Source organism: Aotus nancymaae, unplaced genomic scaffold (genome assembly GCF_030222135.1).
Source record: "Aotus nancymaae isolate 86718 unplaced genomic scaffold, 86718_ANA_hifiasm-v0.15.2.pri h1tg000007l, whole genome shotgun sequence".
NCBI classification, from domain to species: Eukaryota; Metazoa; Chordata; class Mammalia; order Primates; family Aotidae; genus Aotus; species Aotus nancymaae.
Genome location: NW_026988418.1, coordinates 54,710,716 through 54,735,202, shown reverse-complemented (window position 1 = coordinate 54,735,202; position 24,487 = coordinate 54,710,716). Strand labels below are relative to the sequence as shown.

The 24,487-nt window shown below is 44.5% G+C and overlaps 1 pseudogene; it reads right to left on the bottom strand.

The window, feature by feature from the left end:
• Positions 1 to 4,376: 4,376 nt before the first annotated feature.
• Positions 4,377 to 23,013, bottom strand: LOC105721673 (RNA exonuclease 1 homolog; annotated as a pseudogene).
• Positions 23,014 to 24,487: the final 1,474 nt, after the last annotated feature.

Sequence of the window (24,487 nt, the reverse complement as noted above, 5' to 3'; positions counted from 1 at the left end):
AGAGTGAAACCTGGGACTGAGGGTGTAGAGAGAGCGGAGTGCAGTTAGACAGGAAGCAAAAGATGGAAGAGGAAGGTGAGGGGACAGGAAAATGACAACAAAGGGAACACACCAGTGGGGAAGAGAGAGAAAGGCCACGAGAAAGGAAAGAGAACAACGGAGAAGTTTCTGTGCAGCCTGGGCAGCAGAGCGAGACTCTGGGACAAAATAATAATAATAATAATAATAATAATAATAATAATAAACTAGAGATGGGTTCTCACTGTGTTGTCCAGGCTAGTTTTGAACTCCTGAGCTCAAGCGATCCTCCCACCTCAGCCTCCCAAAGCACTGGGATCACATGCATGAGCCTGCATGCCTGGCCCACACCAGCTGTGTTTAATCAATGCAGGGTAACCCTGCGGCTTGGTGACATCAGCAGGCTGTTGGCTACTGCGTGTTTTTTTCCATCCTGCCCCACTCCCTGCTGAAACCAGGGGAAGAAGATCCTTCTGAGACAGAAGAATAAGGAGTCTATCCCAGGTCACCAGGTCCTGGGGTGGGCCATCCAGATTTGGAGGGGACGGGAGGTACCCGTTTGCTGAGGGCCTTCACTGTGCTGGGCACATTTGTGGCCAAGCTGGGTGAATGATCTTGGGGACGCCTCCTGCTTCATCCGCCTCACTGCTTCCTTGCAATGAGAATTTCCCACGTCAGGGCAACCTAACAGCTCAGTGGTGGCTCTTTTGAATCTCACAGATGGCACGTTGAGAGCAGACAGTGGCTGCCAAGTACCTGAAAGTGGCCCAGAAAGCTGGGCTGTTCCACACACTTTGCCCAGCCATGCACTGAAGCCAGAAAAGGCGGCCTTGGGCTGGAGCCAGGGCACAAATCACAGCTGCAAGTTCTGGGTCTGCCAACAGCTCCAGGGTGGCCTTGAACCAGCAGCAGCCCACCTCCTGCCTCAGTGCCTTGTTTAAAACAAAAGAACTCAAGGCATTGAGAACTCATGTGCACCGTGAGATGGGGCAGCTGCTGTGGAAGCCAGTCTGGCACTTCCTAAAAAGGCTGAACACGGAGTTGCCACATGACCCAGCAATTGTCTCCTAATTATGTGCCCAGAGGAATTGGAAGCAGGTGTTCAAATAGAACCACGACACAAATGTCCATATAGTCCCTATGACTTACAATGGTGAAAAGGTGGAAATGACCCAAGTGTCCATTAGTAACACAGCATGGCCCTCCACACACTGGAACACGACTCAAAGCTGTTAAGAGTTTCTGATTTGCACCTTTTTCATTCAGGATTCACCTGCCGCCGCAGTCTGAGTTTATTGGCATAGGCAGGGTCCACTGACCTTTTTTTTTTCCCCACATAATTAAATTAGGGTCTCTTCTGTTCAACTCTGTGGACATTTGGGGCTAGATTGTTCTCTGGGCTGGGGCTGTCCTGGGCACTGCAGGGTGCTGAGTGGTGTCCCTGGCCCCTACCCACTCCATGCTGGGAGCACCTCCAGTCCTGACAACCGCAGATGTCCCCAGACATTGCCCAGTGTCCCCTGGGGGCAGGATTGCCCCTGACTGAGAACCCCCCCCCAGGTTAGGGGAATCTACGAACCCCCAAGAGACTCTTTGTCCCATGACCATCTCTCCTACTGAGGTCCCAGGAGGCTGCGCACATTAAAATCCACACCCTGAATGGGGAGAGAGAAAGAGGTGAATTCCAGGAGCTGGGGGTCCCCCTGGTTTTTGCCATGTGTCCCATTAGAAGTTTATTACTATGATCAGGGAACAGACTGCATTTTTTTCCAAATAATTAACGCAGGTTCTCCCCCACTCCAGGCAGTGTAGACACCTGCTGGTCCATGAGGCAGTGGCTTGAGACAATGGACTTTAGGTGAGGGCCTGAGAGCCCAAGGCCACCCTACATGTTAATTCAACACCTAATTCAACGTAATTCAAGCAAATTCAACTAATTCAACTTAGGCGCTGATTCAACAGGAGACAGTCTGTGCCAGGAAGGAGGCTGCAGCCAGCAGCAGGGTTCAACTGTCATCAGAAATTCTTTGTCTGAATTCCTTTTTCCTGACCTTTAGACACCATCCCTTACCCTGGCTGGTTCTACTCAGCTACAGGGTCATGTTAAGATGTTCAGGGCCTGGGGCACATTTGCCCTCCTGGGCCACGTCCTTCACTCACAAAAGTCCAAAGCTGGCCAGGCGCGGTGGTTCACATCTATAATCCCAGCACTTTGGGAGGCCGAGGTGGGTGGATCACCTGAGGTCAGGTGTTTGAGATCAGCCTGGCCAACATGGGGACACCCCATCTCTACTAAAAATACAAAAATTAGTCAGGTGTGGTGGTGGGTGCCTGTAGCCCCAGCTACTCGGGAGGCTGAGGCAGGAGAATCACTTGAACTGGGAGGTGGAGGTTGCAGTGAGCCGAGAACACATCACTGCACTCCAGCCTGGGCAATGCAGAAAGATTCTGTCTCAATAAAAAGAAATCCAAAGCCGTATTTTACAATTGTCTCAGCATAAAGACAAACAGAATCCAGACTGGAGTCATGATTATACACTCACAAGTATTTTATTCATCTTTTGTCAACTGGATTTTAAAACATCTCCAGGGGCCCTGGACCTGGGGCTTTTGTGCCATGGGAGGCTGGATCCTGCCGGGAGCAGGATCCTCCCTTTACCCAGGCTGGGTCACCCCAATGTGAAATGCCCAACTCCCAGACTCACGTCCTTTGCAGCCTGGGCCGCTACCCTGGAACGGGGTGCTCCTGGCATGGAGTGGTGGAGGCCAGGGATGCTGCTCAGCACCCTGCAGTGCCCAGGATGGCCCCATTCCAGAGAAGAATTGGGCCCCAGGGGAGAACATAGACCAAAGTCAATCCAATTATTAAAAAGAAAGAGGCTGGGTGCAATGGCTCACCCCTGTAATCCCAGAATTTTGGGAGGCTGAGGCGGGTGGATCACGAGGTCAGTAGTTCCAGATCAGCTTGACTAAGATGATGAAACCTGTCTCATCCATGAGGTTTTTGTATTTTGGATTTTCAGAAAATACAAAATACAAAAATTAGCCAGGCATGGTGGCGGGAGCCTGTAATCCCAGCTACTTGGGAGGCTGAGGCAGAAGAATTGCTTGAATCCAGGAAGCAGAGGTCACAGTGAGCTGTGATCTCGCCACTGCACTCCAGCCTGGGCGACAGGGCAAGGCTTCCTCTCAAATTAAAAAAAAAAAAGATTTTATTTTTATTTATTTTAAATTTTACTTTTTATTTTTTTTAGAGTCATCCGGGCTGGAGTGTAGTGGTGTGATCTGGCTCATTACAACCTCCACCTCCCAGGTTCAAGTGATTCTCCTGCCTCAGCCTCCCGAGTAGTTGGAATCACATGTTCCTGCCACCATGCTCAGCTAATTTTTGTTTTTTTTGTAGACACCTGTTGTTGCTCTGTTGACCAGGCTGGTCTCGACCTTCTGAGCCCAAGTGATCCTCTCGCCTCGGCCTCCCCAGGTGCTGGGATTACAGGCATGAGCCATTGCACCTGGCCTGAGAGACTTTTTTTTTTTTTTTTTAAATCCATACATTTATTCTGTCCCTGCCTGGAGGTGAGGGAAAGGGGATCCGGAGAGCCTGTGAAAGAAGATGGGGTTCTGGTGGGAAGGCAGTGTCTGGAGGCCGGTGGGCTCCATGCAAGGCAGGCCCTGGGGCTAATGAGGGGCTGGCTGGGTTCTCAGAGGTCATGGAGTGCAAGGGTGGGGCGGCGAGTGGTGGAAGCTGGCCACCCGGAAGGCAGGCCAGCTCCTGGAGCCCGGAGGCAGGTCTAGCCCATGCCAGGCTGAGTGTGGCCCTGGCCCCCGCTGGAGTCTGTCCCATACCCACCCCCTAGGTGGGAAGGCAGCAGGCCCACTCTTCCCAGTGGGAAAGGGCTGTGCAAGTCATCAGGTTTAAATAAAAATAATAAAAATAACAATACAAAATAAAAAAAGACTGTCTCAAACAAACCTGGGACAAGCCCACCCCACGCCCCCCAGTGAGGAGCAGAGGTGTCAGCTGCCACCTGGGAGGGAGTGAGGGCCTGGCCAGAAGGGCAGGAGGGGCTGTGGGCCAGTTGGAGGTGGGCTCCATCCTGGTCTCTGTCAGCAGCAGTTTATAGAGACGCCAGAGGTCTAGGGGGCAGAGGGTGGGGAGGGGTGCGAGGGGCTGCAGCAGGACGTGGGCTGGGATGGGCTGGGCGAGGCATTCTCTGGCCACCGGCTCATCCCACTGCTCTGGGCTGCCTCGCCAGGTGGACGGGTTACTGGAGATTTATTGCACTGTTTGGAAGAGGCCTGGGACTAAGGACAGGCCGGGGCGGCAGGAGAGGTGAGCTGGAGGCAGGCAGGCGTCATCACTTGGTCTTGGCGTCTTCTCGGACCTTCCAGATCACCAGGTGCATGCAGGCACTGGCATCCTGGCTGGAGCTGTGCCCATCCACATTGTCCTGGATATCTGTCTGAGGTAGTCAGCCATGAGGTTCCGCAGGGACCGCTTGCATGGAAGGCTGAGGCGGTGGGGGAAGAGCACGGACGTGTCCACGACGGTGCTGTGGATGACCTTCAGGGCCAGGAGGTTGCTCTGCAGGCTGTGTCCAATGAGGAAGGTGTTGGCGCTGAACATGCTCAGCAGGACGGCCTGGACGTCGTGCAGTGTGACACTCGTGTCCGCGATGTCAGCCTCTGTCACACCCAAAAACCTGGTGTTGTAGTCCACGATCGCATTGTCCGGCTTCACGAAGGTGTCATAGACCATGTGCACATCCATGTCCCCCGTGATGCGTGTCAGCTCCTGGCCGTGCGTTGTGTAGGACATCTCGCTGTCCAGGGCGTAGATCCCTGGGTGGCCGTCTCCGGAGAGTTCTTTCTCAAAGGTCTTCACAAAGCCCTTGGGGCGCTCCTTCCGGCCATCCTGCATGTGTTGCTTGGCAACCTGGCAGCCGACAGGGCTGTCGGCAGCCGAGCAACACGAGTACTGGGCCTCCCAGCCTCTGGCCACCCGGCTCCGGCACAGCCGTCCCCAGTGGTAGTAACACTCCTTATCACGGACACAGTGGCCCGAGGAGGACACGAGGTACTTGGTGCAACAGCAGCAGCAGGTCCTGCAGGAAGAGTCCTGGGGCCTCTTCTCAGTTGTGAAGACGATGGTGCCCCCGGGCCCTCAGGGTGCAGGAAAGGGTAGCCATTCTCCTTGAGCTGGTCCTGGGTAAGCAGGTACTCCTTGAGGCGGCTGTATAGGGCGGCCCGTTTCAGGTCCTCCCCACAGGGACTGCTTGGGCGGCTGAGCGAGAAGCTGGTCTTGGTGGCCAACCTGCCCCCCAACACCGCCTCATGGGACACACCACGCTTGGCACACTCGGTTCCCCCAGCCCTGTGGCCTCGTCCTCACTCTCATCCCCAAAGAGGTCAGCGTGGCTCAGGGCCCACCTCTTCAGCTTGGGAGCGTCCTGGGAGGCACCCTCGTCCAGCGAGCAGGCTTTGCGCTCCACCAGCTTCCCCGACGGGGTCTTGGCGCCCTTCCTGTCGGGGAGCTGGAGCGGGGCCGGGTGGAGCTCTGCTGGCTGCCAGTCGGGAGTCCCTGCTTGCGGGGCTTGGTTGCTCGGCTGGCCGGTCAGGCCTCCCTTTCCCTGAGCTGGCCACAGGAGTGGCCGAAGATGGCTTCTTCTTGGTCCCTTCTGGCCACTCTGCCTTGCGGTGGGGGCTGCTGGCCTGCAGGCCCTTCTTGTCCACACAGGGCCTGTCCCCCCGCCCTCGGCACTTGTCTTTGGTCTTGTCTGCCTCCAAGGTTCAAGTGATTCTCCTGCTTCAACCTCCCAAGTAGCTGGGATTATGGGTGCACACAACCAGGTCTGGCTAACTTTGTATTTTTTTGTAGAGATGGGGTTTCTCCATGCTGGTCAGGCTGGTCTCGAACTCCTGACCTCAGGTGATCTGCCCGCCTCAGTCTCCCAATGTGCTGGGATTACAGGCTGAGCCACCATGCCTGGCCTGATGATGGCCTTTTATTCCACTTCCCCACAGCTGATTCCTGATAGTCTTGTTCACTCTCCTCCATAAAAGAACAACTGCTTCAAGGCCAGGTGCAATAGCTCACGCCTGTAATCCGATCACTTTAGGAGGCTGAGGGGAAAGGATACCTGTGCCCAGGAGTTCGAGACCAGCCTGGGCAAAATACTTTACAAGGAAAAAAAATTTGACGAGGTCTCACTATATTGTCCAGGCTGGTCTCGAACTTCTGGTCTCAAGTGATCCTCCTGCCTCAGTTTCCCAAAGTGCTGGGATGACAGGTGTGAGCCACCATACCTGGCTGTTACAAAATTTTTAAAGAATTAGCTGAGTGGAGTGGTGCATGCCTATAGTCCCAACTACTCAGGAGGCTGAGGCAGGAGGCCTACTTGAGTCCAGAAGGTTGAGGCTGCAGTAAGCCATGATCACACCACTGCCTGGACAACAGAGTGAGACCTGACTAAAAGAAAGAAACAAAAGAAAAACTGTTTTTTAGCCAACTCTTTTTGTTTGTTTGTTTTGCAATGGAGTGTGACTCTGTCACCCAGGCTGGAGTGCAATGGCACAATTTCGGCTCATTGCAACCTCTGCTTCCCAGGTTCAAGTGATTCTCCTGTCTCAGCCTCCCGAGTAGCTGGGATTACAGGCACCTGCCATCACGCCTGGCTAATTTTTGTATTTTGAGTAGAGACAAGCATTCGCCATGTTGATCAGGCTGGTCTCGAACTCCTGACCTCAGGTGATCTGCCTGCCTTGGCCTCCGAAAGTGCTGGGATTATGGGTGTGAGCCATCGCACCTGGCCCAGCTGTACTATTTCTATGGCAATTGAATTCTTATTTTAACTCATTTGAGAAAATAATCACGTAAGTTTAAATAAATTTGGACTAGACATGAAAATTCTGAATACTTTTATTCAGTTGAGCCACAATACCTACATAAAGCCTTCAACACGATAGCTTGTCTCAGAAAATACCTTCCAGCTTGAGACAGAATAGAAGTATAAACTCTGTATCACTTGCCATTTTACATACAAACATAATTGTCTTGGTTTTTGTTTTGTTTTGAGCAGGGGAGTCTTGCTCTTGTTACCCAGGCTGGAGTGCAATGGTGCAATTTCAGCTCACAGCAACCTCCGCCTCCCAGGTTCAAGCAATTCTCCTGCCTCAGCCTTCTGAGTAGCTGGGATTACAGGGGCCCACCACCATACCAGGTTAATTTTTGTATTTTTAGTAGAGACTAGATTTTGCCATGTTTCAGGCTGGTCTTGAACTCCTGACCTCATGATCTGCTCGCCTCAGTCTCCCAAAGTACTGGGATTACAGGTATGAGCCACCATGTCAGGCCCATAATTGTCATAATTCATGTTTTTGTTGTGTCAACCTAAATAACAGACTGTCTAAAAGAAAATGATGGTAACAGGCATTGAAATGGTAATATGCGGCCATAGCAAACTATGTGCTTATTCAAAGAGGTAAAGGAAGACAAAGGTTGTTTTTGGTCTTCGGTTTTTTTGAGACAGGGTCTCTGTTGTCCAGGTTAAAGTGCAATAGTGAGGTCACAGCTCACTGCAGCCTCAACATTCGGGTTCAAGCCATCCTCCTGCTTCAGCCAGGGCACAATCACAGCTCACTGTAACCTCCACCTCCCTGGTTCAAGCAATTCTCCTGCCTCAGCCTCCCTAGTAACTGGGATTACAGGGGCCTGCCACCACACCAGGCTAATTTTTGTATTTTTAGTAGGACTAGGTTTTGCCATGTTGGCCAGGTTGGTCTCAAACTCCTGACCCCAAGATATGCCTGCCTTGGCCTCCCATAGTTCTGGGGTTACAGGTGTGAGCCACCACATCTGGTCCATAATTGTCATAATTCATGTTTTTATTGTGCCAATGTAAATAACAGAGGCTGTCTAAAAGAAAACGATGGTAACAGGCATTGAAATGGGAATACGGGCACCATAGCGAACTATGTGCTTATTCAGGGAGGTAAAGGAGACAAAGGTTGTTTCGTTTTTTTTTTTTTTTTTTTTTTTTTTTAAGACAGGGTCTCTGCTGCCCAGGCTGGAGTGCAGTGGTGAGATCACAGCTCACTGTAGCCTCAGCACACGGGGCTCAAGCAATCCTCCTGCTTCAGCTGCCAAGGTGCTGGGACCATAGGCATACACTACTGTTCCCAGCTAAGTTTTGTATTTTTTGTATATATAGGGTTTTGCTATGTTGCCCAGCCTGGGACAAAGGTTGTTTGTTTGTTTGTTTGTTTGTTTTTGGGGTAGTCTCACTGTCACCCAGGCTGGAGTGCAATGACACAACCTCAGCTCACTGAAACCTCCCCTTCCTCAACCTTTCAAGCAGCTGAGATTACAGGCACACACCACCACCATGCCCAGCTAACTTTTGTGTTTTTAGTAGAGACAGGGTTTCACCATATTGGCCAGGCTGGTCTCCAACACCTGACCTCATGATCCACATGCCCAGGCCTCCCAAGGTGGTGGGATTACGAGCTTGAGCCACTGCATCTGGCCGACAAAGGTTTTTAAAGGAAAAAAAAGTGAGGATTACATAATTGTTCAGAAATAATTATCCTCATCCTCAAAGATCAGTAGCAAGGGTCAGCCTTGACCACCTGGGCTCAAGTAATCCTCCTGCTTCAGCCTCCAAGGTGCTGGGACCATAAGCATACACTACTATTCCCAGCTAATTTTTGTATTTTTCTTATATATGGGGTTTTACCAGTCTGAGTGTCTCTGTAAAAGTATTTTTGTGTGTAAGCCTGTAGTTCTTGTAGAGTGTTTTTCATTACTAAACATGTAAATGTGAGAACCCTCTCTTCATGACCTTCCCTGGTTCTATTTGTGAGAGGGTTTCTTAATATTAGTGGCTCCATTATGATAGTGGTAATTTTCACAGTGCTTTGAACAAAAATTATACATTTTAACAAAAATTAGGGTTTAAGGGAACAAATCTTAATATGGTTTTATATATTAAAAAAGTGACTTCCTGGCCAGGCGCAGCAGCTCACACCTGTAATCCCAGCACTTTGGGAGGCCGAGGTGCATGGATCACCTGAGGTCAGGAGTTTAAGATGAGCATGCCCTACATGGTGAAACCCTGTCTCTACTAAAATACCAAAAATTAGTAAGGCATGGTGGCAGGTGCCTGTAATCCCAGCTACTCAGGAGGCTGAGGCACAAGTATTGTTTGAACCCAGGAGGTGGAGGTTGCAGTGAGCTGAGATCACGCCACTACACTCCAGTCTGGACCACAAGAGGGAAACTGTGTCTCAAAAAAAAAAAAAAGAAAAGAAAAGAAAAGAAAAGAATAAGAAAAAAACGTGTCTTCCTCCAGGTACACTGGCTTATGCCTCTCATTTCCACCACTTTGGGAGATGGAGGTGGGAGGATTGCTTGACTCCAGGAGTTTGAGACCAGCCTTGGCAACATAGCAAGACCTCACCTCTACAAAAAATTAAAAATTATTAGGATACATGCCTGTAGTCCCAGCTTCTTAGGAGGCTGAGGTGTGTGGATTCCTTGAGCTCAGAACTTCTAGATTGCAGTGAACTATGATCGTACCACTACACTCCAGCCTGGGCGACAGAGTGATATCTGTCTCAAAAAGAAAGGAAAAGGAAAAAATAAAATAAAATGTTACTTCCAATTAAAAGTAACTAATTTATCAACTATTAAGAAACTTTTTTGTTTTGTTTTTATAAATAATGAATATTACATTTCCAAAAATTCATCTGGGATTTAGAAATCTCAAATGTGCCTATAGCGTGTCTTCCTGCACTTATGTCTATTACCCCAGACCTCCCCTAGCTACCAATTTCATCAGTTTCATGTAGATTTGGATCTAGTCAGCATTTTTGTGTTTTGAGATGAACGTTTGCTCTTGTTGCCTAGGCTGGATTACAGTGGCATAATCTCGGCTCACCACAACCTCTGCCTCCCAGGTTCAAGCTATTCTCCTGCCTCAGCCTCCCAAATAGCTGAGATTATAGGCATGTGCCACCACCCCTGGCTAATTTTTGTATTTTTAGTAGAGATGGAGTTTCACCATATTGGCCAGGCTGGTCTTGAACTCCTGACCCAGTGCTCTGACCACCTCGGCCTCCCAAAGTGCTGGGATTACAGGTGTGAGCCACCATGCCCAGACTTCAACTGTGTTTCTTTACTCTTCTAGACATACTGTTCCAACAAGTCTTGTTTTTTTGTTTTAGTTTTTTTTTTTTCTTTTTCTTTTCTTTCTTTCTTTCTTTTTTTTTCTGATACAGAGTCTCACTCTGTAGCCCAGGCTGGAGTGCAGTGGTGTGACTTTGGCTCAGTATAACCTCTGCCACTCAGGTTCAAGTGATTCTCCCACCTCAGCCTCCTGAGTAGCTGGGATTACAGATGCTTGCCACCATGGCTGGCTGATTTCTTTTGGAGTTTTAGTAGAGATGGGGTTTCACTATCTTGGCCAGGCTGGTCTTGAACTCCTGACTTCATGATCCACCCACCTCAGCCTCCCAAAGTACTGGGATTACAGGCACCTGCCACTGCACCTGGCTAATTTTTGTATTTTTAGTAGAAATGGGGTTTCACCATGTTGGCCAGACTAGTCTTGAACTCCTGAGCTCAGGTGATCCACCCCCTTCAGCCTCCAAAAGTGCTAGAGTAATAGGCGTGAGCCACTGCACTTGGCCAATAGTGGTGTTTTGATACATATAATGTACAGTGGTCAGATCAAGGTCATTAGCATATCTATCATCACAAACATGTATCATTTCTCTGTGTTGGAAACATTCAATATCCTCCTTCCAGCTAAGGAGATTATGTCCTGGTCGATAACTAATGTCAGCATCCCATGAATTGAAGGGTCCACCTTTTCTACCCTGTGGCAATGCTGGCTTTGTTGCAGATTCATGCCTAAAATAGGTGAGTCCATCTCAAGCTTTCTGATCTATTCCACTGGCCCAGATGTCCCTCCCTCTGTGAACCCCATTCTGTAGTTATTACATTTTTAAAACGTTTAATGTTAGGGAGTCTCATCACCTCACTACCTTGTTTTTGCTTGTTGTTTTATTTTATTTTATTTATTTTACTTTTGAGTCGGAGTCTCACTCTGTTACCCCAGCTGGAGTGCAATGGCGTGATCTCGGCTCACTGCAACCTCCACTTCCTGGATTAGGGTAATTCTCCCGCCTCAGCCTCCCGAGTAGCTGGGATTACAGGTGCGTGCCACCATCCCCCACTTATTTTTGTATTTTTTATAGAGATGGCCTTTCACCATTTTGACCAGACTGGTCTCAAACTCCTGACCTTGTGATCTGCCCACTTCGGCCTCCCAAGATGCTGAGATTACAGGCATGAGCCACCATGCCTGGTCCTTTGTTTGTTTGTTCATTTTTTGAGTCAGAGTCTAACTCTGTCACCAAGGCTGGAGTGCAATGGTGCGATTTCAGCTCACTGCAACCTCCATCCCCCAGGTTCAAGCAATTCTCATGCCACAACCTCCCAAGTAGCTGGGATTACAGCCATGAGCCACAATGCCTGGCTAATTATTTATTTATTTATTTATTTATTTATTTATTTATTTAGTAGAGATGGGGTTTCTCCATGTTGATCAGGCTGGTCTTGAACTCCCAACATCAGGTGATCCACCTGCCTTGGCCTCCCAAAGTGCCACAATTACAGGTGTGAGCCACCACACCAGGCCTAGTAATCATTTTTATACTTTAGCAAAAAACCCAGGTTGGAGTTTTAATGAAACTGAACTGAATATTCTTTCCAGTGGTTGAGAACTGATATCATGGTGGCAGAGTTCTTTCTAAGAACATTTTCCACATTTCTACTTAGTAGGTTTTTGATGTCATCATGAACATTTTTATTATTCCACTGTGGGGATTCACTGTCTATGTGAAATTATTTTAATTTTTTACATATCTTATTGGAGTAATTATAGCATTTATATTTAGACAGATATATTTTTGTATGTTTATGTAGATATACAAAATGCTGTCCACATTTGGAAAATTTTGAGCATCAAAGTCAATGAAACAACAGACCATTACCCACTGAACAATTCAAGAAACCATGTGCAAAAAATTACACAAATACAGAAGAAGAGAAAGCTCTTCCTTAGAGTAGAATGCAAAAATTGAAAGAAAGATGGAGTTTAAAAATCACCCTTTTGGCCAGGCATAGTGGCTCATGCCTGTAATTCCAGCAGTTTGAGATGTCAAGCCAGGTGGATCACCTGAGCCCAGGAGTTTGTGACCACCCTGGGAAACATGGTAAGACCTCGTTTCTACAAAAGAATTTTTTAAATTAGCTAGGCTTGGTGGTCCACACCTGTCATCTTCACTACTTGGGAAGCTGAGGTGGGAGGATCACTTAAACATGGAGGTTGAGGCTGCAGTAAGCTGTGACTTTGCCTCTGCACTCAGCGACTTTGCCTGGGTGACAGAATGAGACTCTTTTTATTGTTGTTGAGATGGAGTCTCAATCTATCACCCAGGCTGGAGTGCAGTTGTGCAATCTCCACTCACTGCATCCTTCGCCTCCCAGGTTCAAACGATTCTCCTGCCTCAGTTTCCCGAGTAGCTGGGATTACAGGCATCCACCACCACACCTGGCTAATTTTTGTATTTTTTTTTTTCCTCTTCTTTCTCTCTTTTTTTTTTTTTATTGCATTTTAGGTTTTGGGGTACATGTGAAAAACATGTAAGGTTGTTGCATAGGTGCATACGTGGCAGTGTTATTTGCTGCCTCCGTCCCCTTCACCTATATCTGGCATTTCTCCCCATGCTATCCCTCCCCAACTCCCCACTCCCCGGCTGGCCCCCCCCAACAGACCCCCGTGTATAGTGTTCCCCTCCCTGTGTCCATGTGTTCTCCTTGTTCAACACTTGCCTATGAGTGAGAACATGTGGTGTTTGATTTTGTGTTCTTGTGTCAGTTTGCTGAGAATGATGGTTTCTAGGTTCATCCATGTCCCTACAAAGGACGTGAACTCCTCGTTTTTAATGGCTGCATAATATTCCATGGTGTATATGTGCCACATTTTTCCTGTCCAGTCTATCATCGATGGGCATTTGGGTTGGTTCCAGGCCTTTGCTATTGTAAACTGTGCTGCAATGAACATTCGTGTGCATGTGTCCTTATAGTAGAACGATTTGTAATCCTTTGGATATATGCCCAGTAATGGGATTGCTGAGTCAAATGGAATTTCTATTTCTAGGTCCTTGAGGAATCGCCACACTGTTTTCCACAGTGGTTGAACTAATTTACACTCCCACCAACAGTGTAAAAGTGTTCCTATTTCTCCACATCCTCTCCAGCATCTGTTTTCTCCAGATTTTTTAATGATCGCCATTCTAACTGGTGTGAGATGGTATCTCAATGTAGTTTTGATTTGCATTTCTCTAATGAACAGTGATGATGAGCATTTTTTCATGTTTGTTGGCCTCATGTATGTCTTCTTTTGTAAAGTATCTGTTCATATCCTTCTCCCATTTTTGAATGGGCTTGTTTATTTTTTTCTTGTAAATCTTTTTTAGCTCATTGTAAATTCTGGATATCAGTCCTTTGTCAGACGGGAAGGCTGCAAAAATTTTTTCCCATTCTGTTGGTTGCCGATTCACTCTATTGACTGTTTCTTTTGCCGTGCAGAAGCTGTGGAGTTTGATTAGGTCCCATTTGTCTATTTTGGCTTTTGTTGCCAATGCTTTTGGTGTTTTGGTCATAAAGTCCTTGCCTACGCCTATGTCCTGAATGGTTTTGCCTAGGTTTCCTTCTAGTGTTTTTATGGTGTTACGTCTTATGTTTAAGTCTTTAATCCATCTGGAGTCAATTTTAGTGTAAGGTGTCAGGAAGGGGTCGAGTTTCTGCTTTCTGCATATGGCTAGCCAGTTTTCCCAACACCACTTATTGAAGAGGGAATCCTTTCCCCATTGCTTGTTTTTTTCAGGTTTGTCAAAGATCAGGTGGTTGTAGATATGTTGTGTCGCCTCCGACACCTCTGTTCTGTTCCATTGGTCTATATCTCTGTTTTGGTACCAGTACCATGCTGTTTTGATTACTGTAGCCTTGTAGTAGAGTTTGATGTCCGGTAGTGTGATGCCTCCCGCTTTGTTCTTTTTGCTTAGAATTGACTTGGCAATGCGGGCTCTCTTTTGGTTCCATATGAAGTTTAAGGTGGTTTTTTCCAGTTCTGTGAGGAAGGTCATTGGTAGCTTGATGGGGATAGCGTTGAATCTGTAAATTACTTTGGGCAGTATGGCCATTTTCACGATATTAATTCTTCCTAACCATGAACATGGAATGTTTCTCCATCTGTTTGTGTCCTCTCTTATTTCGTTGAGCAGTGATTTGTAGTTCTCCTTGAAGAGGTCCTTTACGTTCCTTGTTAGTTGTATTCCTAGGTATTTTATTCTCTTTGTAGCAATTGTGAATGGCAGTTCATTCTTGATTTGGCTCTCTTTAAGTCTGTTATTGCTGTATAGGAATGCTTGTGATTTTTGCACATTGATTTTGTATCCTGAGACTTTGCTGAAGTTGCTTATCAGTTTCAGGAGATTTTGGGCTGAGGTGATGGGGTCTTATAGATATGCAATCATGTCGTCTGCAAATAGAGACAATTTGACTTCCTCCTTTCCTAATTGAATACTCTTTATTTCTTTTTCTTGCCTGATTGCTCTGGCTAGAACTTCCAGTACTATATTGAATAGGAATGGTGAGAGAGGGCATCCTTGTCTAGTGCCAGATTTCAAAGGGAATGCTTCCAGTTTTTGCCCATTCAGTATGATATTGGCTGTCGGTTTGATTTACCAAGCAAATGGAGAGCAAGAAAAAGCAGGAGTTGCAATTCTCATCTCTGATAAAATAGACTTTAAAGCAACAAAGATCAAAAGAGACAAAGAAGGACATTACATAATGGTAAAAGGATCAATGCAACAAGAAGAGCTAACGATCCTAAATATATATGCACCTAATACAGGAGCACCCATATACATAAGGCAAGTTCTTAAAGACTTGCAAAGAGACTTAGACTCCCACACAATAATAGTGGGAGACTTCAACACACCATTGTCAATATTAGACAGATCAACGAGACAGAAAATTAATAAGGATATCCAGGACTTGAACTCAGACCTGGAACAAGCAAACCTAATAGACATTTACAGAACTCTCCAGCCCAAATCCACAGAATATACATTCTTCTCAGCACCACATCACACCTACCCTAAAATTGACCACATAATTGGAAGTAAATCACTTCTCAGCAAATGCAAAAGAATGGAAACCATAACAAACAGTCTCTCAGACCACAGTGCAATCAAGTTAGAACTCAGAATTCAGAAGCCAACCCAGAACCTCACGGCCTCATTGAAAATGAACAACTTTCTCCTGAATGTTGACTGGATAAACACTGAAATGAAGGCAGAAATAAAGATGTTCTTTGAAACCAACAAGAACGAAGACACCACATACCAGAATCTCTGGGATACATTTAAAGCAGTCTCTAGAGGAAAATATAAGCAATAAGTGCCCACATGAGAAGAAAGGAGAGAACTAAAATTGACACCCTATCATCAAAATTGAAAGAGCTAGAGGAGCAAGATCAAAAAAACTCAAAACCTAGCAGAAGACAAGAAATAACTAATTTTTGTATTTTTTTTTTAGGAGAGATGGGGTTTGGCCATGTTGGCCAGGCTGCTCTCAAACTATTTACCGCAGGTGATCTGCCCACCTCAACCTCCCAAAGTGCTGCGATTACAGATGTGAGCCAGCAAGATCAGGCTTTTTTTTTTTTTTTTTTTTTTGAGATGGAGTCTCACTCTGTCACCCAGGCTGGAGTACAGTGGCTAGATCTCAGCTCACTACACCTTCCACCTCTCAGGTTCAAACGATTCTCCTGCCTCAGCCTCCTGAGTAGCTAGGATTACAGGTGCCCACCACCACACCTGATTATTTTTTGTGTGTTTTTAGTAGAGACGTGGTTTCACCATGTTAGCCATGATGGTCTCGATTTCCTGACCTCATATTCCTCCCACCTCAGCCTCCCAAAGTGCTAGGATTACAGGCCCGAGACACCATGCCCAGCTGAGATTCTTAAAACAAACAAACAAACAAAAAACAAGTCATCCCTTCACTGTGTGTGTTTACTATGTACACTGAATTGTTTTAGAATGTATGGGAGGCCATTGCTTTGGACTGAACCCCTGCACTAGGCCTCAAAAGACCAGACCAAACCAGAATGGAGCCACTTGTGTTAGGTGCCACATAATCAAACTGAACTTAAGAAAAACAGTAAATTCACAGCAACTGATCACAGAGCACAAGAGGCCTGAGCTGGCATGATGTGGAGGTCATCCTAGCTTTAATCCTAAAAGGAAAGCAACTTTGAAACCATCAATCCACTTTCTGTTCCTGATTTCTGCTGACTTTTCTGCCTATAAAGCCCACCTCCTCTGCTCAGCTCATTGGTGAATCTTTCCATTTCATACATGGGGTGCTGCCCAATTGATGAATCACAAATTAAAGACAATGAGAGTTTACTGAATTTGTTAAGATATTGTACTTTGATATACACACCATATCAAAAATTAATTCAGTCAAGAATCATTATTATATTTTTTGGTTTTTGAGATAGGGTCTCACTCTGGCACCCAGGCTGGGATGCAGTGGCTCGATCTTGGCTCACTGCAACCTCCACCTCCTGTGTTCAAGTGATTCTCATGCCTCAGCCTCTAGAGTAGTTGGGACTACAGGTGTGCACCACCATGCGCAGCTGATTTTTGTATTTTTTGGTAGAAACTCTCCATGTTGACCAGGCTGGTCTCAAACTCCTGACCTCAAGTGATCCACTTGCCTCAGTCTTCATCAATGGATATTAATAAAATGTAGGATATTCACACTGTCTCAAAGATGAGAGGCAAGGAAACCACAAAGAAATTGGAAGTGATAAGAAAAAAACAATGGTATAACTGTCAGAGAGGAAGTAGTGAGAACAAAAAACAGGAAAGAAAAATGGGCCAGGCATGGTGGCTCATGGCTGTAATCCCAGCACCTTGGGAGGCCGAGGCAGGTGGGTCCCCTGAGGTTAGGAGTTCAAGGCCAACCTGGTCAATATGGTGAAATCCCATCTCTACTAAAAATGCAAAAATTAGTCAGGTGTGGTGGCAGGTGCCTGTAATCCCAGCTACTCAGGAGGCTGAGGCAGAGAACTGCTTGAACCTGGGAGGCAGTGAGCTGAGATCACACCACTGCACTCCAGCCTGGGTGACAGAGTGAGGCTCCATCTCAAAAAAAAAAGGTAAATTGAGGACACTGTCACATTTTGCTGTTAAATACCTCCCAAATTCTATTTTACAGAAAAATCTGTATTTTTCTCTAAAAGTCTAAACTTGGTATTCACACTTTAAATAGTTAACAATCATTCCTTTACACTAAGCTCATAATCATATTTCCTTCAATTGTTCCCAAAATGTTCTTTATATCAGGTCCTCCAAAAATTCACACCCAAACCAGGTATTGTATCTTATTTTCTTTTCTTTTCTTTCATTAATTCACTCATTTAGAGAGGGAGTCTCATTCTGTCACCCAGGTTGGAGTGCAGTGGCGTGATCTAGGCTCACTGCAACCTCCACCTCCCAGGTTCAAGCACTTCTTGTGCTTCAGCCTCCTGAGTAGCTGGAATTACAAGTGTGTGCAACCACAGTCAGCTAATTTTTTGCATTTTTAGTAGAGACAGGGCTTCACAATGTTGGTCAGGCTGGTCTCGAACTCCTGATCTCGTGATCCATCCACCTCTGCCCCCAAAGTATTGAGAATACAAGCGTGAGCCATTTGACCCTTCCTATTTTATAGTATTATGTGGTCAAATAGAATTTCAGAGTTAGTATATTCTAAATAAAAGAGTACTTTGAGAGTAAGTATATTCTAAATAAAAGAGTACTTTGAGAGTGAGTATATTCTAAAGAAAAGAGGAATTTGAGAGTGAGTACATTTTTTAAAAAGGTGTATTTTGAGAGTGAGTATATTTTGTATAAAAGAGTACTTTGAGAGTGAGTATATTTTTTATAAAAGAGTATTTTGAGATTGAGTATATTTTTTATAAAAGAGTATGTTGAGAGTATTTATTTTATAAAAGAGTACTTTGAGAGTGAGTATATTCTAAATAAAAGAGTACTTTGAGAGTGATTATATTTTTAATAAAAGAGCACATTGAGAGTATATTCTAAAGAGGAATTTGAGAGTGAGTATATTTTTTATAAAAGAGTACTTTGAGATTGAGTATATTCTAAAGAGTACATTGAGAGTGAGTATATTTTTTATAAAAGAGTACTTTAGAGTGAGTACATTGTAAGTAAAAGAGTACTTTGAGAGTGAGTATATTTTTTATAAAAGAGTACATTGAGAATGAGTATATTTTTTATAAGAGTAGTTTAAGAGTGAGTATATTCTAAAAAATGGGTACTTTGAGAGTGAGTATATTTTTTACTGAAGAGTAATTTGAGAGTGAGTATATTCTAAATAAAAGAGTACATTGAGAGTGAGTATATAATAAATAAAACAGTACTTTGAGAGTGAGTATATTTTTTATAAAAGAGTAAGTTATAGTGAGTATATTCTAAATAAAAGAGTATATTGAGAGTGAGTATATTCTAAATAAAAGAGTACTTTGAGAGTGATTATATTTTTTATAAAAGAGTATATTGAGAGTGAGTATATTCTAAATAAAAGAGTAATTTGAGAGTGAGTATATTTTTTATAAAAGAGTACATTGAGAGTGAGTATATTCTAAATAAAAGAGTAATTTGAGAGTGAGTATATTTTTTATAAAAGATTAAATTCAGAGTGAGTATATTCTAATTTAAAGAGTAGTTTCAGAGTGAGCATTTTTTTTTTTTTTTTTTTGGTTTTATTTTATTTTATTTATTTATTTTTTTAAACTTTCACAGTTATACATTTTTATTTTATAAATTTTATACCATAAACATGTATTACTTTCTTTTTTTTTTTTATTGAATTTTAGGTTTTGGGGTACATGTGAAAAACATGCAAAGTTGTTGCATAGGTGCATTCATGGCAGTGTGATTTGCTGCTTCCCTCCCCCTCACCCATATCTGGCATTTCTCCCCATGCTATCCCTCCCCAACTCCCCCCCACTGTCCCCCCTACTCCCCCGCGACAGACCCCCGTGTATAGTGCTCCCCTCCCTGTGTCCATGTGTTCTCCTTGTTCAACACCCTCCTATGAGTGAGAACATGTGGTATTTGGTTTTGTGTTCTTGTGTCAGTTTGCTGAGAATGATGGTTTCCAGGTTCATCCATGTCCCTACAAAGGACGCGAACTCCTCATTTTTAATGGCTGCATAATATTCCATGGTGTATATGTGCCACATTTTTCCTGTCCAGTCTATCATCGATGGGCATTTGGGTTGGTTCCAGGTCTTTGCTATTGTAAACTGTGCTGCAATGAACATTCGTGTGCATGTGTCCTTATAGTAGAACGATTTATAATCCTTTGGATATATGCCCAGTAATGGGATTGCTGGGTCAAATGGAATTTCTATTTCTACAGATGGATTAAAGACTTAAACATAAGGCCTAACACCATAAAAACACTAGAAGGAAACCTAGGCAAAACCATTCAGGACATAGGCGTAGGCAAGGACTTTATGACCAAAACACCAAAAGCATTGGCAACAAAAGCCAAAATAGACAAATGGGACCTAATCAAACTCCACAGCTTCTGCACGGCAAAAGAAACAGTCATTAGATTGAATTGGCAATCAACAGAATGGGAAAAAATTTCTGCAGCTTACCCATCTGACAAAGGGCTGATATTGAGAATTTACAAAGATCTAATAAAGATTTACAAGAAAAAATCAAGCCCATTCAAAAGTGGGCAAAGGATATGAACAGATACTTTACAAAAGAAGACATACACGAGGCCAACAAACATATGAAAAAATGCTCATCATCACTGGTCATTAGAGAAATGCAAATCAAAACTACATTGAGATACCATCTCATGCCAGTTAGAATGACAATCATTAAAAAATCTGGAGACAACAGATGCTGGAGAGGATGCGGAGAAATAGGAACACTTTTACACTGTTGGTGGGAGTGTAAATTAGTTCAACCATTGTGGAAGACAGTGTGGTGATTCCTCACGGGTGCAGAAATAGAAATTCCATTTGACCCAGCAATCCCATTACTGGGTATATATCGAAAGGCTTATGAATCGTTCTACTATAAAGACACATGCACACGAATGTTCATTGCAGCACAGTTTACAATAGCAAAGACCTGGAACCAACCCAAATGCCCATTAATGATAGACTGGACAGGAAAAATGTGGCACATATACACCATGGAATATTATGCAGCCATCAAAAACAATAAGTTTGTATCCTTTGTAGGGACATGGATGAACCTGGAAACCATCATTCTCAGCAAACTGACACAAGAACACAAAATCAAACACCGCATGTTCTCACTCATATGCGGGTGTTGAAAAATGAGAACACATGGATACAGGGAGGGAAGCGCTACATACTGGGGTCTGTTTGGGGGAAATAGGGCAGGGACAGCGTGGGGTGGGGAGTTGGAGAGATATGGCATGGGGAGAAACCCCACATATAGGTGAAGGGGAGGAAGGCAGCAAATCACACTGCCACGTATGCACCTATGCAACAATCTTGCATGTTCTTTACATGTACTGCAAAACCCAAAATGCAATTAAAAAAAGTATTTTGAGAATGTGTATATTTTTTATAATAGAGTACAAATAGAGTGTGTATATTTTTTGTAACATAATACAAATATAGTTTGTATATCTTTTATAACAGAGTGCAAATTGAGTTTTTATATTTTTTATAAGAGTACAAATAGCGTTTGTATATTTTTTATTACAAAGTACAAATAGAGTGTGTGTATATATATATTTTTTATTGCATTTTAGGTTTTGGGGTACATGTGAAAAACATGCAAGATTGTTGCATAGGTGCATATGTGGCAGTGTGATTTACTGCCTCCCTCCCCTTCACCTATATCTGGCATTTCTCTCCATGCTATCCGTCCCCAACTCCCCACACCCCAGCTGTCCCCCCTCCCCCTCAACATACCCCCGTGTATAGTGTTCCCCTCCCTGTGTCCATGTGTTCTCCTTGTTCAACACCCGCCTATGAGTGAGAACATATGGTGTTTGATTTTGTGTTCTTGTGTCAGTTTGCTGAGAATGATGTTTTCCAGGTTCATCCATGTCCCTACAAAGGACGTGAACTCCTCGTTTTTAATGGCTGCATAATATTCCATGGTGTATATGTGCCACATTTTTCCTGTCCAGTCTATCATCGATAGGCATTTGGGTTGGTTCCAGGTCTTTGCTATTGTAAACTGTGCTGCAATGAACATTCGTGTGCATGTGTCCTTATAGTAGAACGATTTATAATCCTTTGGATATATGCCGGAGTGTGTATATTTTTAATAACAGAGTACAAATAGGGTTTTTATATTTTTATAACATAATATTTTGTGGGTTTGTATATTTTTCATAACAGAGTTCGAATAGATTTTATTTTTCATAGCAGTGTATTTTGAGAGTTTTTATAGTTTTCATAACAGGATACAAATAGAGTTTGTATGTGTTTTATAAGAGAGTACACTTAGGGTTCCTATATTTTTTATTACATAGTACAAATAGAGTTTGCATATATTTTTAACAGTACAGATATAGTTTTTTTATTTTTTATAAGTGAGTAGATATGGAGTTTTTATATTTTTTATAGCAGAGTATTTTGAGAGTTTGTATATATATATTTTTAGCTAAATGCATAAGTGTGTAAGTGTGAAAATGTGTGTGTGTATTGTCTAATAGGAGCACTACACATCAAAATGGGAATGCTGCTTATCTTTGGTGTTGGAATCACTCATTATTAAAAAGCTTGTTTTCTGCTATTTTAAAAAATCTTTGAAATGAGTTGTGACTTTTATTATTATTAAAAAATAGTATAATAATTGAGAGGGTAAACCCACCGCTTGTTGGACCTGACTGGGGCTGGGAGAAATGAGAGATTCCTTTGCAGGTGTCACCTCCCTGCCAGAAAAGTGGCCTTGCAGGGCCATCCTACAAGCCAGATGCGCCTCTTTCCCCCGTCCATCTACCTGGTGTGAGGTCACACAGACAACGTCCTTCGGAGTCTGACCTGCCAAGGTCAGGGGGAAGTGGAGGTCTAGTGACATCCAGAACCTGGGGGAGCCCAAACAGGTGTGACTGTGCCTTTGCAGGATGACCTCTCACCTCAAAGAGCAATAAACAGCTCTAGTGCATTTCTAAATGTTTTCATGAGAGGGTTTTTAACTTCTCACTCCTTTGTTCCAACTAGCACATTTGGAATCATAAAATGCACAAAGAAGACCTGCTCTTTACAACCACCTTCCCCAAGCCAGCATTCTATTCAAAAACAGCAGATAAAGTTCATGGCTTTGATGAAAGGTAATTGTTTATTGAAAACAATTAATATTGCTTTCCATTCTGGAGAGAATTAAATGAAAATAATTTGGAAGAACGTTTGGTTTGATGTGAAGCAAAGAAATGATTTCAGATCACAGATACAATCATTTGATCTCACTTTAAACTGAAGGTCCAGGGAGGAGCTGGTGTTGCTCTTGTAGTCTGAGGGTCCTGGAGCTGGAGACTCCATTAGGAGCAGTGTTGTTTTAGTTTGAGGCTCGTGGAGCTGGAGACCCAGGGAGGAGCCGCTGTTGTTGTTTAAGTCTGGGGATGGTGGAGCTGGAGACCTGGGAAGCAGCTGGCGTTTGGGTGTTTTTGTTCCACTTTGAGGGTTGAGGAGCTGGAGACTCAGGGAGGAGTAGTATTGTTCTAGTGTGAGGGTTGTGGAGCTCAAACCCAGGAAGAAGCTGTTATTTTTGTTCTACTTTAAGGGCCGTGGAACTGGAGACCTGGGAGGAGCAGTGTTGTTTTAATTTGAAGGTCATGGAGCTTGAGACCCAGGGAGGAGCTGGTGCTGCTATTGTTTAAGGCTGAGAGCTGTGGAGCTGGAGACCCAAGGCGGAGATGGTGCTGCTGTTCTAGTTTAAGGATTGTGCAGCTGCAGACCTGGACAGGGACTGGTGCTCCTCCTGTTCAAAGCTGGGTGTTGTGGATCTGGAGCTGTGGGGAGGAGCCAGTGCAGCTGTTGTAGTTTGAGGATCATGTAGCTGGAGCCTGGGGAGGAGCAGGTGCTGCAGTTCAAGTTTGATGGTGGTGGAGCTGGAGACCAGGGAGGAGCAGGTGCTGCAGTTTAAGTTTGATGGTCATGGAGATGGAGACGGGGAGGAGCTGGTGATACCACCACGTAAGCCTGAGGGTCATGGAGCTGCTGGCCCCGGGAAGGAGCCAGTGCTACAGTTGAAATTTGAGGGTCGTGGAGCTGGAGACCCAGTGAGTAGCTGATGCTGCTGTTCTAATATGAGGGTCAGAGAGACCTGGGGAGGGGATCGTGATGCCTGCCAAGTCTGAGAGTCATTGAGCTGGAAATCCAGGGAGGAGTTGGTGCTGCTGTTATAGATTCAGAATCGTGAATCTGGAGACCTGGGGTGGGAGTTGGTGATGCTGTTGTAGTTTGAGGATCGTGAATCTGGAGATGGGGGAGGAGCTGGTGCTGTTGTTGTAGTTTGAGGGTTGGGGAGCTGGAGATCTTGGGAGGAGCTGGTGCTGCTGCTTATGTCTGAGGGTTATGGAGCCAAACATGGATGGATACCTGGGAAGGAGCTGGTGCACCTACTGTAGTTGAGGATTGTGCAGCTGGAGACCAAGGAGAAGCTGGTACTGCTGTTCTAGTTTTAGGGTTGTGGAACTGAGAGTTTGTATATTTTTTATAACAGAGTACAAATAGAGTTTGTATTTTTTTATAACAGAGTACAAATAGAGTTTGTATATTTTTTATAACAGAGTACAAATAGAGTTTGTAGATTTCTTTTTTTGACACTATCTGAAAACAAAGCAAACAAACAAACAAACAAACAACAAACCACACATGCACACAAAATAAAATACATAGAATTACAAAGGAAATTAATTGTGTTGAAATTTGACTGGGATTACAGGCACCCACCACCATGCCTGGTCAATGGTTTTTTTGCATTTTAAGTAGAGAGATTGCCTCTCCATGTTGGCCAGGCTGATCTCAGACACCTGACCTCATGATCTGCCCACCTTAGCCTCCCAAAGTGCTGGAACACAAGCATGAGCCACTGCGCCTGGTCAAAATTTAATTGTATTGAAATGTGGTTATCAAAATATTTAAAAAGCAAATTTTTGATATAGTTATATATATTAGTGTTTTACAATATATTACAAGACTTAGCAGTGAGGTAAGTAACTAATGCATAAGCCAGGTTAAACGCAAACTATTTTGGCATGTCCACAACAATTTTTATTCTATGAAACTATATGTGCTTTCTACTGGTC